Raw genomic sequence first — 17,518 nt, forward strand, 5'->3', positions numbered from 1 at the left:
TGAAGATATTGTATTTCTTTATGAAAAGGCTAAATTATTATGTAGAAAGTCCATAAATATATCATTTGTTGAAAGGATTGTCATAGGAAAAATTCTACTGAACGTCAGGTCTTTTTCCCCCCACCTATACTTTACACTAAATGCCTTATGATTGAATATTTATTTTTGTCAGTGTGAAGATTAAAGAAAAGCTAAGCAGAAGCAATCTTAATATCTTGTTGATTACATTCCAGAAAGAAAAAGAAATGGCAGAACATTAAGCCTAAATGCCATTTGCTATAATTACCCTGTGTGTGAAATATAACTGGTAGCTGTCAAGCTTTGATTGAAACTTACTGAAGGTTAGCACCAGCTGCATGCATTAATTGTCTCTGAGCAAATGCACATACCACAGCCACCATTTGGAAGCATGCTTTTTTGTATTTAATTTGTTGTAAAGTATTTTATGATTGGGTTTGAATGAATGCTGCTATAACTTGCGATTTATTTTTTGCATCATTTCCATCAAACAAACAGTCCTTTCAGTTAAATTCTAAGTACTCTATGTAAGTGATATTTCCAAATTTCATATTACTCAGTATTTTGAGAAGGGGAACTTATAAATATTATTTATTGTTGTTATTGTTTTATAAATATTATTTTTAAAGTGTTTTGAAACATTTTTCTAATAAAGGTTTGTGTATCTACCCTTTTTGAACTATTAATATTTAATTTTTTTCTAGATATATGGAATCTAACACCTTAATATTTTTTGTTAAGCTAGTTTGATCTTATTATGGTGTTTACTTTTACTATTTTATCCTTTTTAGTTGAAAGTTAGCAACCTTCAGTGAAATTTTCTATAAATACTAATATTTAATCTTCATAAAGTTTAGATCTTTTGAAAAGTGTTGAGGCAAACCTATTATCTGTATTAAAGTAAAGAATATTAGTTTGCAAATTTATTTGGAAATTAAAGCATATTTTCCTGGGTGAATAACTAGTGTTTGATTTGACAGGTACCACATATGGTGGCACCAGAGCCTGTCACATATTGATTCTTTGTTTATATTGATCACAATGTGAATTGAACAAAAATTCTATGTGGAACCCAAAGAGAAGGTGTTTATTCTTTTATTGCCCTATATAGGGACGTTTAAATAGTTTGACTCTTCTGAGAGCCATAACCATGTAAATATGACTTGAATTCATCAAATTACACTGAGAAATATTAGTATTGGCAGGCTGTTGATGGTCTGCAGTAGGCATTTGTTGATTTTTGGTTTCCTAGTGTCCATTCTCCTTTCTGAAAACATTCATTTCCATGAGGAGATCACCAAGCCTGTTCCCACTAAGGAGGGAGCCAGAGTCCCCCCTCCTCTCCCTTGGGCATGCAACCTTGAGCTCCCCCAGGGTGGGTGCTCTCCCAGGGGACCCTACAGGGGGTGGTGGAGCTCCCACAGCATGACCCTGACTGTGGCATTACCAGTTGGACTTGAGGAGTGTGCCTGTTATCTTTCAGAGCCTCCCTTGAGATCCTTCCAAAAATCCCATTTTTCTTACACTAAGCAGAATCAATTTTAGTTGTTTATCACCTTCACCAGAATTTTAATTGGCTAAAAAAAGCATATCCTTTTCAAGTCTAAGGGCTTCCCAGGTGGCGCCAGCAGTAAAGAACCCGCCTGCCAATGCTGCTGCTGCTGCTGCTGCTAAGTTGCTTCAGTCGTGTCCGACTCTGTGCGACCCCATAGACAGCAGCCCACTAGACTCCTCTGTCCCTGGGATTCTCCAGGCAAGAATACTGGAGTGGGTTGCCATTTCCTTCTCCAATGCATTAAAGTGAAAAGTGAAAGGGAAGTCGCCCAGTCGTGCCCGACTCTAAGCGACCCCATGGAATGCAGCCCACCAGGCTCCTCCGTCCATGGGACTTTCCAGGCAAGAGTACCGGAGTGGGGTGCCATTGCCTTCTCCAGCCTGCCAATGCAGGAGACCTGAAACATGGGTTCGATCCCTGAGAGAGGAAGATCCCGTGGAAGAGGAAATGGCAACCCACTCCAGTATTCTTGTCTGGAAAATTCCATGGACAGAGGAGCCTACAGTCCATAGAGTCACAGAGATACCAAGTCTAAAATGGCATTTTAATTTTAGTAAACATGTCATGCCAGCTCATACAGTTGGTGGCAGTTTCCAACTCCGTGGCTCAGAGGCAGTCCGCACACTTGGGCTGTAGACCTTGACTTTTTGTCTCTTTTTAGTTAGTGTTTGTAGACAGAGTTTGTACCCATCTGGATAACAGGCTTTATAAGGTATTTGGCAGTGTTTTTCTTTTTGCTGAATTGTATTTAAAAATGCTACCCAGGTACCCTAGTGTTTAAAGCCAATTAATTAGTTACTGGATGTTGTGTGACAGGCAGCTGAAATAAAATATTTCCTCACTGAATTTTTATATAATGTAGGTTTTCTAAAAAGATAAGTAAGTAAGTACTTCATTTTCTCTCTCCTAATTTCAAAGTGACAGTTTTAGAGTTAGAAGATGACTAAACTTGAAGCATTTTAAAATTCATGTAGAATAAAATGTACTTTTATTATTGAAGACATTTCTTTTTATAAAAATTAAAATATTGCTAGAATTATATACTGAAAAGAAATTAAATTTTTTCAGTCATTTTTCATTTTTGAAATGAAATTTCAGAAATTTTTCTGAAAATTTTTTCATTCATTTTTCTGAAATTTTTCATTTCAGAACTAGTGAAATAAAAAACTGAGCATTTATATTTAGATCTGTCATTACATGGTTTTTGTATTAGATCACTCTCTGACTGTCACATCCTTTTGCATTTGGCCATCTGGGCAGTTAAGCATTTCTATAGCTAATCCATCTCTAAGGAGGAAACTTTTTCAGCATTTGGAAAGGGTTAATTATCTGAATCATGTCACCTTGGTGTAGGATAAACCTGGTGAAAGGGTAGTCAGACCACCATCTTATATTGCTGTTTAATAAGTATATGCTGTTCTTCTCTGTGCTTAGAGGTATTATGTACAATGGCTTTGAATATAGACTCATCACAACTGAGGATATATGGATTTACCCCAGAAGACCCAGACGTAGCAGTGCATATGCTGGAAAGGTATCCAGCTTTCAAAAGAAGACTGTGAAATAGTTGCAACTGATATATCAGCATACAAAATAGAAGCTTGGGGTTTTAAAAAATATGTACATGGAGTGTCATATTTTTCTCAGTGTAAGTGTACATGTGTGTTCTTTTCATATTCATAGGTTTTGCAAGCACTTTAAATGTTCTGCCCTTCCGGACACAGGAGTGAGTTATGTTAAAATGAGTTTAACCCAGAGGATGTTCTTGTCACAGAAATGTTACATAAGATGAGGAGGCCCATGGGATAGTACTGAAGCCTAATTTAATACAGAGTTTGGATGAAATACTTTGTACATTTGAGTGTAAAAGAAAACAGTATCCTGTGACTAAACTTTTGATGGTTATGTTGTCCGGAGGAGATTTGACTCCGTGGATTTACAGTCTTCATTTTACCTTCCTGAAGGGCATCCTCAGAGTGCCCTGGAGTTGATGTTTAGTGACCAGAGCTTTCATGGGTAAAGCTTAGAGTTCGTGGGACAGACTAGTCAGTCCACGGATAGGAGTTCTGGGTACGAATGTGGTATTTATGGATGGAAGTACTAGAACCAGCCAAACTGCACTGTTGTCTGTCTTCTAAGAACTAGAATGGAAAAGGTGGTAGTAGCCTTAGGGAAGGAAAGCCTTCACAGAATAGGGGAAAAGGGACTAGAAAGGGGGAGGTGATTTCTTTCATCACTTACCTAACCTGCCTGCCTGGAGTACCTACTACAGCAGAGATGAGGCAACCAAATATTACCCATGTGAGACTCAGGCTCCCCTGAACCACGGAGAGCAGGAAAGGGACAAGGCAGTTGAAGCCAGTAATCAATTCAGTTGAAGACACAGCCCAGGAAGGAGGGTGCATGCTCCTAGCAGTAGCTTCACACCTGCTTGTAGGGCAAGTAGATGAGAACCAAAGGAATGCAAAATGCAGGCAACTGAAAACATACATCTGAAAACCTTGGGTTTTTCTTTTTGGTTATTACAACCATTAAACAAGAACCAGAAGGCACAAGAAGGGAGCAGGTGAACAGTTAAGGGACACACAGGTTTTGTTCTACATTGTGAAGGTTTGGAGTTAAAGAGACTGAGTTTAAGTCATTTACTAATTGTGCTGCAGGTTACTAATTTTGGCAGGTTAGGTCTCTGAGCTTTCCTTTCCTTGTGAAATGAGAGTAATGATAAATCTCTATTACAAAGCTGTTGTAAAATTTATTATATTTGTTACCTTCTTAAAAACTGCTTTGAATGCTCCAAAGTGCCATGTAAATGCTAGTTGTTCCATGGAGTTTTACATTGGGATGCTGGGGTACCTTTCTAGCACATGCATTGCTAGCTCTGGGTCTTAGAGATATAGCAGCAGGTTAGGGGGACACTTCTTTTTCTGTTCTCTGAACTGATACTAAAGAGATATGCATCATGGTGCTGGAGAGCTGGTTTTACTCCTAACTAGCTTTGTGCTTCTAAAATTTCCCACTAAAGCAGACCTGAAGGGAACACATGTACTCAGGGCTCCCAAGAAATTTGTGATGTGCTCATAGTTTCTCTAAAATCTCAGTTTATTTTACAGTTTTATGTAAAGTTTGCAATTTAGCCTATAAAGTATTTATATTAAACTAGCCTTAGAAAGCATCACTACGAACAAAGCTAGTGGAAGTGATGGAATTCCAGTTGAGCTATTTCACATCCTGAAAGATGATGCTGTGAAAGTACTGCACTCAATATGCCAGCAAATTTGGAAAACTCAGCAGTGGCCACAGGACTAGAAAAGGTCAGTTTTCATTCCAATCCCAAAGAAAGGCAATGCCAAAGAATGCTCAAACTACCGCACAGTTGCACTCATCTCACACGCTAGTAAAGTGATGCTCAAAATTCTCCAAGCCAGGCTTCAGCAATACGTGAACCGTGAACTTTCAGATGTTCAAGCTGGTTTTAGAAAAGGCAGAGGAACCAGAGATCAAATTGCCAACCTCTGCTGGACCATGGAAAAAGCAGGAGAGTTCCAGAAAAAAATCTATTTCTGTTTTATTGACTATGCCAAAGCCTTTGACTGTGTGGATCACAATAAACTGTGGACAATTCTGAAAGAGATGGGAATACCAGACCACCTGACCTGCCTCTTGAGAAACCTCAAGAAATCACAAGAGAAAATTAGAAAATATTCTGAACTTAAAATGAAAACAACATTAAATTTTGTGAGATGTAGCTAAAGCAGTGCTCTTTAGAGAGAAATCAGAGTTTCAAAAGTTGATATTAGAAAGCAAAAGGAAAGATCTAGAATCAGTGAACTGAACCACTTCTTGTAATAAAGATAAAGTTAGTGAAAAAGACTTTGTACAAACAGAAAATTAGAGGAAAAAATCAGTAAAACCAAAAGCCATTAACACTGTCAGCCAATCTGATAATCAAGAAACAAAGAACAAAAAAACAAAGACACAAATTACCAATATCAGGATTAAAAGATCAGTCATCATTACAAATCCTATAGCTATTAAAAAATTATAAGAGAATATCATAAACAACTTTATACCAGGATATCACCAAAATTAAGGCTATAAGAAGTAGAATCTGAATACCTTGACTTTTTTTTAAAAAAAGAAATTGAGTTTGTAATTAAAATTTTTTTCCAGATGGAAAACTCTGGGCATGATGGCTTCATGATGGTAAAATTTATTGGCCATTTATGGAAGAATTATGACCAGTCCTGTCTAAGTTCTTTCAGAAAACAGAGAAGGAGAGAACAGGTCCCAACTCATTTTATGAGGCCCTCCCTCATTACTTTCCTACCGAACCACACAAAGGAAAAGAAAGAAATTTACAGACCAGTGAAGTGAAGTCACTCAGTCGTGTCCGACTCTTTGCGACCCCATGGACTGTAGCCTACTACGCTCCTCTGTCCATGGGATTTTCCAGGCAAGAGTACTGGAGTAGGTTGCCATTTGTATCTCTCATGAAAATAGACATAAAAATTCTTTTTTAAATTAATTTTAATTGGAATATAGTTGCTTTACATTGTTGTGTTAATTTCTGCTGTACAGTAGTGAATCAGTTGTACGTATACATATATTCCCCTGTTTTGGATTTCCTTCTCATTTAGGTTGCCACAGAGCATTGAGTCGAGTTCCCTGTGCTATACAGTAGGTTCTCATTAGTTACCTATTTCATACATAGTGTATATGTGTCAATCCCAGTCTGCCAGTGCATCCCACACCACTTTCCCTGCTCGTTGTTCTCTATGTTTGTATCACTGCTTCTGCTTTGCAAATAATTTTATCTGTATCATTTGTCTAGATTGCACATATAAGCATTATACAATATTTGTTTTTCTCTTTCTGACTTACTTCACTCTGTATGACAGTCTCTAGGTCCATCCACATCTCTGTAAACAGCACAGTTTTATCCCTTTTTATGGGTGAGTGATATTCCATTGTATATATGTACTACATCTCCTTTATTCTTCTGTAGATGGGCATTTAGGTTCCTTCCATGTCCTGGCTACTGTAAACTGCAGTGAACATTGGGGTGAATGTATCTTTCTGAATTAAGATTTCTCCAGGTATATGCCCAGGAGTAGAATTGCTGGGTCATATGGTAATTCTATTTTTAGTGGTTTTAAGAATCTCCATACTGTTCTCCATAGTGGCTTTACCAATTTACATTCCCACCAACAGTGTAGGAGAGTTCCCTTTTCTGCCCACCTGCTCCAGCAGTTACTGGTTGTAGATTTTTTGATGATGGTCACTCTGACCAGTGTGAGGTGATACCTCATTGTAGTTTTGATTTGCATTTCTCTAATAATTAGTGATGCTGAGCATCTTTTCATGTGTTTGTTGGCCATCTGTATGTCTTCTTTGGAGAAAAGTCTATTTAAATCTTCTGTCCATATTTTTTATTGTGTTGTGTGGTTTATTTTTTTGTTTGTTTTTATTGAGCCGCATAAGCTGTTTGTATATTTTGGAGATTAATACATTGTCAGTTACTTCATTTGCAAATATTTTCTCCTGTTCCATGAGTCGTCTTTTTGTTTTGTTTATGACTTCCTTTGCTGTACAAAAGCTTTTAAGTTTCATTAAGTCCCAATTGTTTATTTTTGTTTTTATTTTCATTACTCTAGGAGGTGAGTCACAAAAGATCTTGTTATGTTATCTTGTTATGTATGTTTATATCTTTAATCCATTTTGAGCTTATTTTTGTGTATGGTATTAGGAAGTGTTCTTATCTCATTGATTTACATGTTACTGTTCAGTTTTCTGAGCACCACTTATTGAAGAGGCTGCCTTTTTTTCTCTCTGTTGTATTTTCTTTCCTCCTCTGTCATAGGGTAGGTGATCACAGATGCGTGGGTTTACCTCTGGGCTTTCTATTCTGTTCCATTGATCTATATTTCTGTTTTCATGCCAGTACCATACTGTCTTTATTACTGTAGGTTTGTAGTATAGTCTCAAGTCAGGGAACCTGATTGCTTCAGCTGTTTTTCTTTCTCAAGATCGCTCTGGCTGTTTGGGGTCTTTTGTGTTTTCATACAAATTGTAAAAAAAAAAAATTGTTCTAATTTTGTTACAAATTCCATTGGTAATTTGATAGGGAATTGCATTGAGTCTGTAGACTGCTTTGAGTAGTATCGTCATTTTCACAATACTGATTCTTCTAGTCCAAGAACATGGTATATCTCTCTACCTGTTTGTGTTGTTTTTGATTTCTTTCATCAGTGTCTTACAGTTTTCTAAGTACAAGTCTTTTGCCTCCTTAGGTAGGTTTGTTCCTAGGTACATATTTTATTATTTTTGTTGTAATGGTGAATCGGATTATTTCCTTAGTTTCTGTTTCTGATTTGTCATTGTTAGTGTATAGGATGCAAGAGTTTTCTGTAACTTAATTTTATATCCTGAAGCCTTACCAAATTCATTGATTAGCTCTCGTAGTTCTTTTGGCATCTCTAAGATTTTCTATGTGTAGTATCACAGGTACAAAAATTCTTAACAAAATTTTAGCAAATTTAGAAAAACAATATATATATAAAAAGGTAAGTTGGATATAGGAGGTAAACTACCTGTTACACAAGCTCCTGATGGATGTTTCATTCAGGAATCTTACTCTGAGTGCTGGGAAGAGGGACTTCTGCTTCTCTGAGTCAGGAGTCTATGGTTGTATTTCTTCTGTTCTTTGCTTTTCTGGTCTGAAATGCCAAGAGGCTGGGGAACTAGTGGGGGAGGAGGGGTTCCTGACTCTGACTTGAGCAACTCTGATGTAATAAATGTAATAAATTAAGAAGAGGTAGAAAAATACACAGAAGAACTGTACAAAAAAGATCATCATGACCCAGATAATCACGATGGTGTGATCACTCACCTAGAGCCAGGCATCCTGGAATGTAAAGTCAAGTGGGCCTTAGACAGCATCACTACGAACAAAGATAGTGGAGGTGATGGAATTCCAGTTGAGCTATTTCAAGTCCTGAAAGATGATGCTGTGAAAGTGCTGCACTCAATATGCCAGCAAATTTGGAAAACTCAGCAGTGGCCACAGGACTGGAAAAGGTCAGTTTTCATTCCAATTCCAAAGAAAGGCAACGCCAAAGAATGCTCAAACTACCGCACAATTACACTCATCTCACACGCTAGTAAAGTGATGCTCAAAATTCTCCAAGCCAGGCTTCAACAATACGTGAACCGTGAACTTCCAGATGTTCAAGCTGGCTTTAGAAAAGGCAGAGGAACCAGAGATCAAATTGCCAACATCCGCTGGATCATCGAAAAAGTAAGAGAGTTTCAGAAAAAACATCTATTTCTGCTTTATTGACTATGCCAAAGCCTTTGACTGTGAGGATCACAATAAACTGTGGAAAATTCTGAAAGAGATGGGCTTACCAGACCACCTGACCTGCCTCTTGAGAAACTTGTATGTAGGTCAGGAAGCGACAGTTAGAACTGGACATGGAACAACAGACTGGTTCCAAATAGGAAAAGGAGTACGTCAAGTCTGTATATTGTCACCCTGCTTATTTAACTTATATGCAGAGTACATCATGAGAAACGCTGGACTGGAAGAAGCACAAGCTGGAATCAAGATTGCCGGGAGAAATATCAATAACCTCAGATATGCAGATGACACCACCCTTATGGCAGAAAGTAAAGACGAACTAAAGAGCCTCTTGATGAAAGTGAAAGAGGAGAGTGAAAAAGTTGGCTTAAAGCTCAACATTCAGAAAACGAAGATCATGGCATTTGGTCCCATCACTTCATGCCAAATAGGTGGGGAAACAGTGGCTGACTTTATTTTTTTGGGCTCCAAAATCACTGCAGATGGTGACTGCAGCCATGAAATTAAGAGACTCTTACTCCTTGGAAGGAAAGTTATGACCAACCTAGATAGCATATTAAAAAGCAGAGATATTACTTTGCCAACAAAGGTCCATCTAGTCAAGGCTATGGTTTTTCCAGTGGTCATGTATGGATGTGAGAATTGGACTGTGAAGAAAGCAGGGTGCCAAAGAATTGATGCTTTTGAACTGTGGTGTTGGAGAAGACTCTGGAGAGTCCCTTGGACTGCAAGGAGATCCAACCAGTTCATCCTAAAAGCGATCAGTCCTGGGTGTTCATTGGAAGGACTGCTGTTGAAGCTGGAACTCCAATACTTTGGCCACCTGATGCAAAGAGCTGACTCATTGGAAAGACCCTAATGCTGGGAAAGATTGAGGGCAGGTGGAGAAGGGGACGACAGAGGATGAGATAGTCGGATGGCATCACCAACTCGATGGACATGGGTTTGGGTGGACTCCGGGATTTGGTGATGGACAGGGAGGCCTGGCGTGCTGAGGTTCATGGGGTTGCAAAGAGTGGGACACGACTGAGCGACTGAACTGAACTGAACTGATGTAATAATTCCTAAAGGAGCTTGAATACTGCCATCACTTATGCACCCCAATTAAATTGCATAACATTTTACTGAATTAAGAGACAGACTGTTCTACATGAGTTAGTCAGTAGTCAACAAACATTAAAGTTTTTTCATTTAAAAAGATAATGTAACTAAGGATTTAATCTGTTTTATAGAAGAATATAATTCATATTAACAGAATAAAAGAAATTCTCTGGTCATCTCAATGTTTGCAGAAAAAGTATTTGATAGATTTCAGTATTGATTAATGATTTAGAAAGTCTTAGCAAATTAGAATAATCGGGTGCTTCCTCAGTCTGGCAAAAGGCCTTTGTAAAATGCTTATAGGTTTTCAGTGATGAAAACTTGAACCCCTTCCCACAAATAATGGAAACAAGGCAAGAATGTCCACTCTGGCCACTTCTCTTCAACATTCTACTTGTAGGTTCTAGCCAGTACAGTAAGGCAAGAAGAAGAAATGATTTTGAAGAACTCTGTATTCACAAGTGCCATATGATCATGGTCAGAGAGAATCCTAAGAAGTTTACCAAAAACATTATTAGAATTAGTGATTGAATTCATCAGAGTCTCTGAATACAAGGTCAATGTATAAACATCAATTGTACTATAATGCTACAATGAACAATTGAAAAGTGAAATTTAAAAAACGCTCCCATTTATAGTAGCATCAAAGAACATGAAATATTTAGGAATACATTTAACAAAATACGTGTAAAATCTGTACATTAGAAACTATGAAACATGGTAAGAGAGAAATGAAAGAAGACTGAAGTAAATGAAAAGACGTAAGACATTCATGTGTCAGAAAATGTAATATTGTTATTGTATCACTTCTCCCCAAATTGATATATAGATTATAGATCTTAGCTATAATCCTAGTAGCTTTATTTTTTTATATATATAATGGCAGGGTGATTTAAAAATATTTATGGAGAGGCAAAGAGCAAAGTTGACTGAATCATACTTCCTGATTTCAAGACATACTATAAAAAAATCAAGACAGCATGATACTTGTGGGAGAACAGACATGCAGAATAGAAAATTCCATAAATAGACTTCAACATACATGGTTAGGGAACAGAAGTGGGGAGGGGCAGCAGTAAGAGTCCCATTTGTCATCTCATTATAAGAAGTATAGAATTTCAGAATAATCTTGGTCAGTTTTATTAGCAAATGTTATTTTAGGACAGATTTTATGAAGTGTTATTTTATGCCGCTAAATAAACCATAAGCTTAATTTTGCAATCTGGGTAGATGTGTATTTGTTTTACAGTTTAAGCCTCACTAACTAATTTAATAGACTAGCCAAAAGCAATTTCAAATACTTCCATATATTACCAATGATCAGTCCTTATTGTTTCTAAAATAAGATGAAAGTGAAGCAAAATGTTTGTATGACATTACTTAAATGTAATTATATTTAGTTTCTATAAAATAGCAGATTAAATGCCAGAACTTGTCCTCATTTATTTTTTAAATAGAGCTGCGTAAGTTACAGTGCTTTAATTCATGAGCAGTTAGATTGTTTTTGGAAATTTTTAAAAAGCCATTTTCTAAGCTAATTCACATTATGCTTTTAATTTTAAATAATAAAGGTTATTTCTAAATGATAGCTTCACTGTGTACCAAGTTAGCATTTGATAGTTTAAAATAAGAAATTAAACTTTGACTCTTTTAAGGGAGTATTTTAAATAGCTTTTAGTGTTTAAACGTGTACATATACATGCTTAGGCACATTTAATCATTAAAATTGCTTGTCAGGATAGTCAAGGAAATGTCCTCTGTAACAGTTTTCCTCAGATCTATTTCAGACTTATGCATGTGTTACTATATTTATCTTTATCTAATCAGCCCTTGCTGTTAGGTTTTGTTATTTTATTACAAGCAGCTGTGCAAAGCTTTTTCTTTTAAGAATTACATTCTTTTGTAGAGCTGCCATCATTCACACATTACACATTTGGGCAGCAAATTAAAGGCAAGTAAACTGCAGAACTAGATGAAATACGTAATGTCAATATAATTCATACCTTTGTGGAAAAGCTGCTCTTTTGGGACAATTAAATTGAAGATACTAAGATTTTCAGAAGTCATACAAAAGATATACTCATGATTTTATCACTCTTAGGTGTTTTCAACCATGAAGCTTACACTGCTTTAACTGTATTTACTATTCTGAGAGTTAATAGCATGCCAACATTTAATTAGTTTGCTCTGATACTGAGAAGTGTATACATATTAGTGTATACATTTAGTGAATTTAAAAGACTGTCAGAAGTCTAAATTCCAAACCTGTGATCCAAATAGGGACTTTTGGAATATAAAATCTCACTGCAACTTTTGTGTGACAGTTTGAAACATTTCAGTTTGCAGACTATGAACATCAGATTTAGTTGACCTTTGAGTTTATACTAGATTCCAGGTTCGTTTGTGGCATCCACAAGTGGGATAGGCATTATCCCGTTGTCTCATATTGCACCATCAAGCTTAACAGGTAAATTATTCCTGTATCATAGATAAGAAAACTGAATCTTAGGACCTTCTTCAGGGTTACATAACTAATTAAGGATATTACATCTAGTAGATGTATTGATGACCTCACTCCACCGTTTAGGATTGTTGTTAGTTAAGAGAAGTGGGCGCAGCGACGTCACGGAGCGCCGTGCATCAGGTCAAAGTTTAGCCCCACCTCTGCTTCCTCACTGTCTCCGCCTGCGCTGCCGCCACCTCTGCCGCTGCTTAGGGCCCGGTTCCGCTCCTCCTCCTCCTCCGCCTTCTTTCCTGAGCGCTGCCCGGCCGGCCGCCATGGCGAACGTGGCCGACACGAAACTGTACGACATCCTGGGCGTCCCGCCTGGAGCCAGCGAGAACGAGCTGAAGAAGGCATACAGAAAGTTAGCCAAAGAATACCATCCTGATAAGAATCCAAATGCTGGTGACAAATTCAAAGAAATAAGCTTTGCATATGAAGTACTATCAAATCCTGAGAAGCGCGAACTATATGACAGATGTGGAGAACAAGGTCTTCGGGAGGGTAGCGGTGGAGGTGGTGGCATGGATGATATTTTCTCTCACATCTTTGGTGGAGGATTATTTAGCTTTATGGGTAATCAGAGCAGAAGTCGAAATGGCAGAAGAAGAGGAGAAGACATGATGCATCCACTCAAAGTATCTTTAGAAGACCTGTATAATGGCAAGACAACCAAACTACAGCTTAGCAAGAATGTACTCTGTAGTGCATGCAGTGGCCAAGGTGGGAAGTCTGGAGCTGTTCAGAAGTGTAGTGCTTGTCGGGGTCGAGGTGTCCGCATCATGATCAGACAGCTGGCTCCAGGGATGGTGCAGCAGATGCAGTCTGTGTGTTCTGACTGTAATGGAGAAGGAGAGGTAATTAATGAAAAGGACCGCTGTAAAAAATGTGAAGGGAAGAAAGTGATTAAAGAAGTCAAGATTCTTGAAGTCCAGGTAGACAAAGGCATGAAACATGGGCAGAGAATTACGTTTACTGGGGAAGCAGACCAGGCCCCAGGAGTGGAACCAGGAGACATTGTTCTTTTGCTACAAGAAAAAGAGCATGAGGTGTTCCAGAGAGATGGGAATGATTTGCACATGACATATAAGATAGGACTTGTTGAAGCTCTTTGTGGGTTTCAGTTCACATTTAAGCACCTTGATGGACGTCAGATTGTGGTGAAATACCCCCCCTGGCAAAGTAATTGAACCAGGATGTGTTCGTGTAGTTCGAGGTGAAGGAATGCCACAATATCGTAATCCCTTTGAAAAAGGTGATCTTTACATAAAGTTTGATGTGCAGTTTCCTGAAAACAACTGGATCAACCCAGATAAACTTTCTGAATTAGAAGATCTTCTGCCATCTAGACCAGAAGTTCCAAATATTATTGGAGACACTGAGGAGGTAGAGCTTCAAGAATTTGATAGCACACGGGGCTCAGGAGGCGGCCAGAGGCGTGAAGCCTATAATGATAGCTCTGATGAAGAAAGCAGTAGCCATCATGGACCAGGAGTGCAATGCGCCCATCAGTAAACTCTGCAGACAACTTGCACAGGGGGATTTTCTCTCCACATTGGCCTGGTTTGTTTTCCGCAATCCAGCTGGAGGGTCTGGTCAACCCAGATGAACTGATGGACATCTGTTGGTCTATGTGTAACTTTTAAAATTGATATAGTATCTACAGAGTGTATAATTTAAACTAACCACAAAGCTTTACATCTTCATTTCGACTGTTTTATAGCAGAATAAAGCACTTGAAAGGAAACAAGACTCCCTTTCACACATGGGTTATAAGTTTCAGTCCTGATATTTGTGCTTGATTTTTATCAGTTTTGTGTAGATTTTATGTTTCATATTTTAAATTCAATTCCCACATTGTAAAGTTTGTGTACAGTTTGTCCTGAAGCTTTGTGTTTGGCTGCACCTGCATAAGCTGCTACAAATAGAATAAAGAATCTCATAGCCTGTGTCTATCATTTAGATGCATGGGAAAATGGGCTTTGCACACAATGGGTTTGGAGCTGACTGGGAACAATGGAAAAAATATCATTAGCTGAGCTGTGTTTGTAAAGTTTTGGGTGGGGTCCGGGTGTTTCTTTTTCTTTCTTTCTTTCTCCCCCGCCCCCACCTGTTTTTTTTTGGTTTTTTTTTTTTTTTTTTACCATCTTGTGAAAGGTTTCTGGAACTGAATAATAAAAAGCGTTGGTGTAAATTAAAAAAAAAGAGAAGTGCTCCATGTTCAGGAAATAATCTTTGCAGTGTAAACATACTGCATTGTTTACTGATATAGACAGGTCTTTACTTTTGTATTAACTGAAGAGATTATTGAACAACTTGCTATTTTAGATTAGCCATCTTTTAATTCATTTTTGTTTCTGCTGCCACTCTGTTGATTCAGATTTCCATGACCTGCCACCTGAGCTAATGCAGTATTTTGTAATTAGTCTCTTTTGGTATGTTTATGTCCATACAATGTTTAACAGGTTAATTTGATTCCAAAACTTTCAGTACCTACCTCATATTGCTTAATCAAAGGAAGCATGAACTCATCCTGGCGTGGAACTTGAATTTTGCTTCTCAGTTTTGCCCTTCCCATTTCATCTCTGTGACCCATGTAAACCTCACCTGTTGTTGAATGGACTTTGAGTTGAGCTACAGGTGGATGACCTCCCTCTTTGCTTGCCATCTCAGCACTGCCCTTCCTCTTGAAAGATTTTCCCTGTTGCCTGACCTAGCACTTGGTTTATACCTCTTAGTTTTAAAACCTAATAGTTTTATCCCCAAAGTTTTATTCTGATTGGCTGGTCAGAAGGAGGTTCTGAATGTTAAATCACATGCAGCCTGCATGGGGATAAGGAAATCACTTTAGTAAGCAGCTTCCAAAGCTGCCTGTTGCCTCAGTCTTCCTTGGCTCTCCAGCACCAAGATTTAGGATCACAGAAGTTACAAAGCTTGACAAGAATCTGGTTCAACTGAAGCAGAGAAAGGCCTGTTCTGGGTGAGGAGTCATACAGGGCCACCTCCATCCCATTAATAATCTCTCAGATTTCTCTTGCATTTTGGATCATACCCCCATAATTTATTTTCTGCTTTGACAGGTGTTCTGTGGAATGTCTTTATAAACTTAACAATACGGAGGAAGGTATTATTTACAGACTTAGGTTTTAGGAGATGTAAGTCATGATTTATGTATAAGTATAAATATCTGACATCAGATTATCTGATAAATCCAGAGAGTTGCAGTTTTTTTTACTTCACATTATGCCTTGTGGAGAGGCCTGACATGTGCATTCTATGGAACATGAGAATGGTGCCTGCCAATTCATTTTTCCAGATTTGTCTTGGAGAAGAAATCACTTGCATATAGTCTGAGGTTGAAATGTTCTTTCAGTACAGGCTTGCTTTTCATTCTGTATTTTTGAAGGTCTGTTGTAATCTTTGTAAACTTCATAATTTCAAACAATGAAAAGGAGTTTATATGCTGAATTATTTTCTAAAGAGTAATATTCCCTAGTGTACTTTTAAAAGTTATAAATCATACAGTAGATTTAAAGGGAAAGATTTTTTTTAAAGCCACTAGTAATAACAAATTGTATAGAAACAAAGTTTGTTCTTATTAAATATTCATCTACACCGTATGTGATTAGAGTTTCGTCCTGTAGTACGAATGTAAAAATTGTTTTGCTACCTCCATATTAAGGTGCATTTTACTGGCTTAAGGTGCATTTCTTTGCCTTTAAGGTTCTATGATACCTTTGTTCCAGTTTAGTCAAAACATGTATTACATCCACAGCCACTGGTATCTTACTCTTAGTAGTGTTGGCTTCAGGTGTTCTTTTGCTTTTTATTTCCAGTATGTGACCTCCTCAGTAACCCAGGTGTCCCCTATCTTTTGTACTCTCCTACAGTCAGAGCTGGAATTCAATGAGGACTGCTGCCCAGTCTTTGTGAGCCTCACAGAGACAGAAGAGATAGGAAAGTAGTGACACACGCCCCTGTCCCAGAGACACACTGCTCTGCTCAAGCCAGGGTTAAAGCACTGCTCTCAAAGAGTTGGCGTGGGAGTTGAATCAGTTTATAAAGTACTTAGAAAGGACCTGGCACATAATAAGCACTAGATAAATGCTTGCTGTTTTGTGCTTTTTCCCCCCAAGGCATTATTATTGCCATGTATGTAGCTGTTCCTTGATCATATGTAAAAGTTTTTTTAAATGACCCCCCCCTCCCGCCCCCACCAAGTAGAGAAAGAAGAAAAAAAAAAAGATTAGTAGACTGACTGATCTCATCAGCAGTGTTTGTGGCTCAGCTAGACTCAGAGAACTGTGTAAGAGTGGAGAGGACTTTGAAAGAACTGGAATAGTGACAATGTGTATAACCCCTTACCAATCACAGTCACATAATCTTGGCACTTAGTGGGGCAGTATGGATTAATTCTTTGCTCGAGCAGTATAAGAATTTATCAAAAGATTTGCTAAATGGAATGTACATGGGCTGTAGGAATATCGGGGACTAAAGTAGGTGGTTGAGGACGAGCAGGAGCACAGGGAAAGCTGACTCTCTCCCTGGCCTGCAGCCGACATTTGGCTCCCTTTTCATTTTTCTTTTACAGGCTGATTTATATCAATGGAAACCACAGCTTCTGACTTTTATAGTGAATACACGATCAGCCAGTGACAGACTTGTATTTTCCATTCTCCAGTGACTCCTCTCAGAACCCAGCTTCTTTGTAAGTAGTAAAGATCCAACATGAGTAAACCTATGAGTATTTAATTACACTCCAAAGAGCATGACACCTTGGCAGCATCTGCATTATAGAAGAACCTATGAGAGGAGAACGTTCTGTACTGGAGATGGAATTAGGAGAGAAGAGCTCGTTTTCGTGTCTCAGCTGAGTCCAGCACTTAGACATATGTTGGTGCACTGCAAACATTCTGAGACCCTTTCTGTTGCTGTGGGGCCTCGGAACACCCCCGCTACTACACGTAGTGGTACGAGCCAG

At 38.2% G+C, this 17,518-nt stretch overlaps 1 protein-coding gene and 1 pseudogene across 4 annotated transcripts in view; both read left to right on the forward strand.

Annotated features, from left to right (window-relative positions):
- AUH (AU RNA binding methylglutaconyl-CoA hydratase) overlaps positions 1-17,518 on the forward strand; it is a 184,612-nt gene that overhangs the window by 123,886 nt on the left and 43,208 nt on the right. The window lies entirely within an intron of this gene.
- LOC113897568 lies at positions 12,585-14,488 on the forward strand (annotated as a pseudogene). The gene has a single exon (XR_003512359.1). The product of XR_003512359.1 is annotated as a dnaJ homolog subfamily A member 2 pseudogene (transcript).

This window comes from Bos indicus x Bos taurus, chromosome 8 (genome assembly GCF_003369695.1).
Source record: "Bos indicus x Bos taurus breed Angus x Brahman F1 hybrid chromosome 8, Bos_hybrid_MaternalHap_v2.0, whole genome shotgun sequence".
In the NCBI taxonomy this organism is placed as follows: Eukaryota; Metazoa; Chordata; class Mammalia; order Artiodactyla; family Bovidae; genus Bos; species Bos indicus x Bos taurus.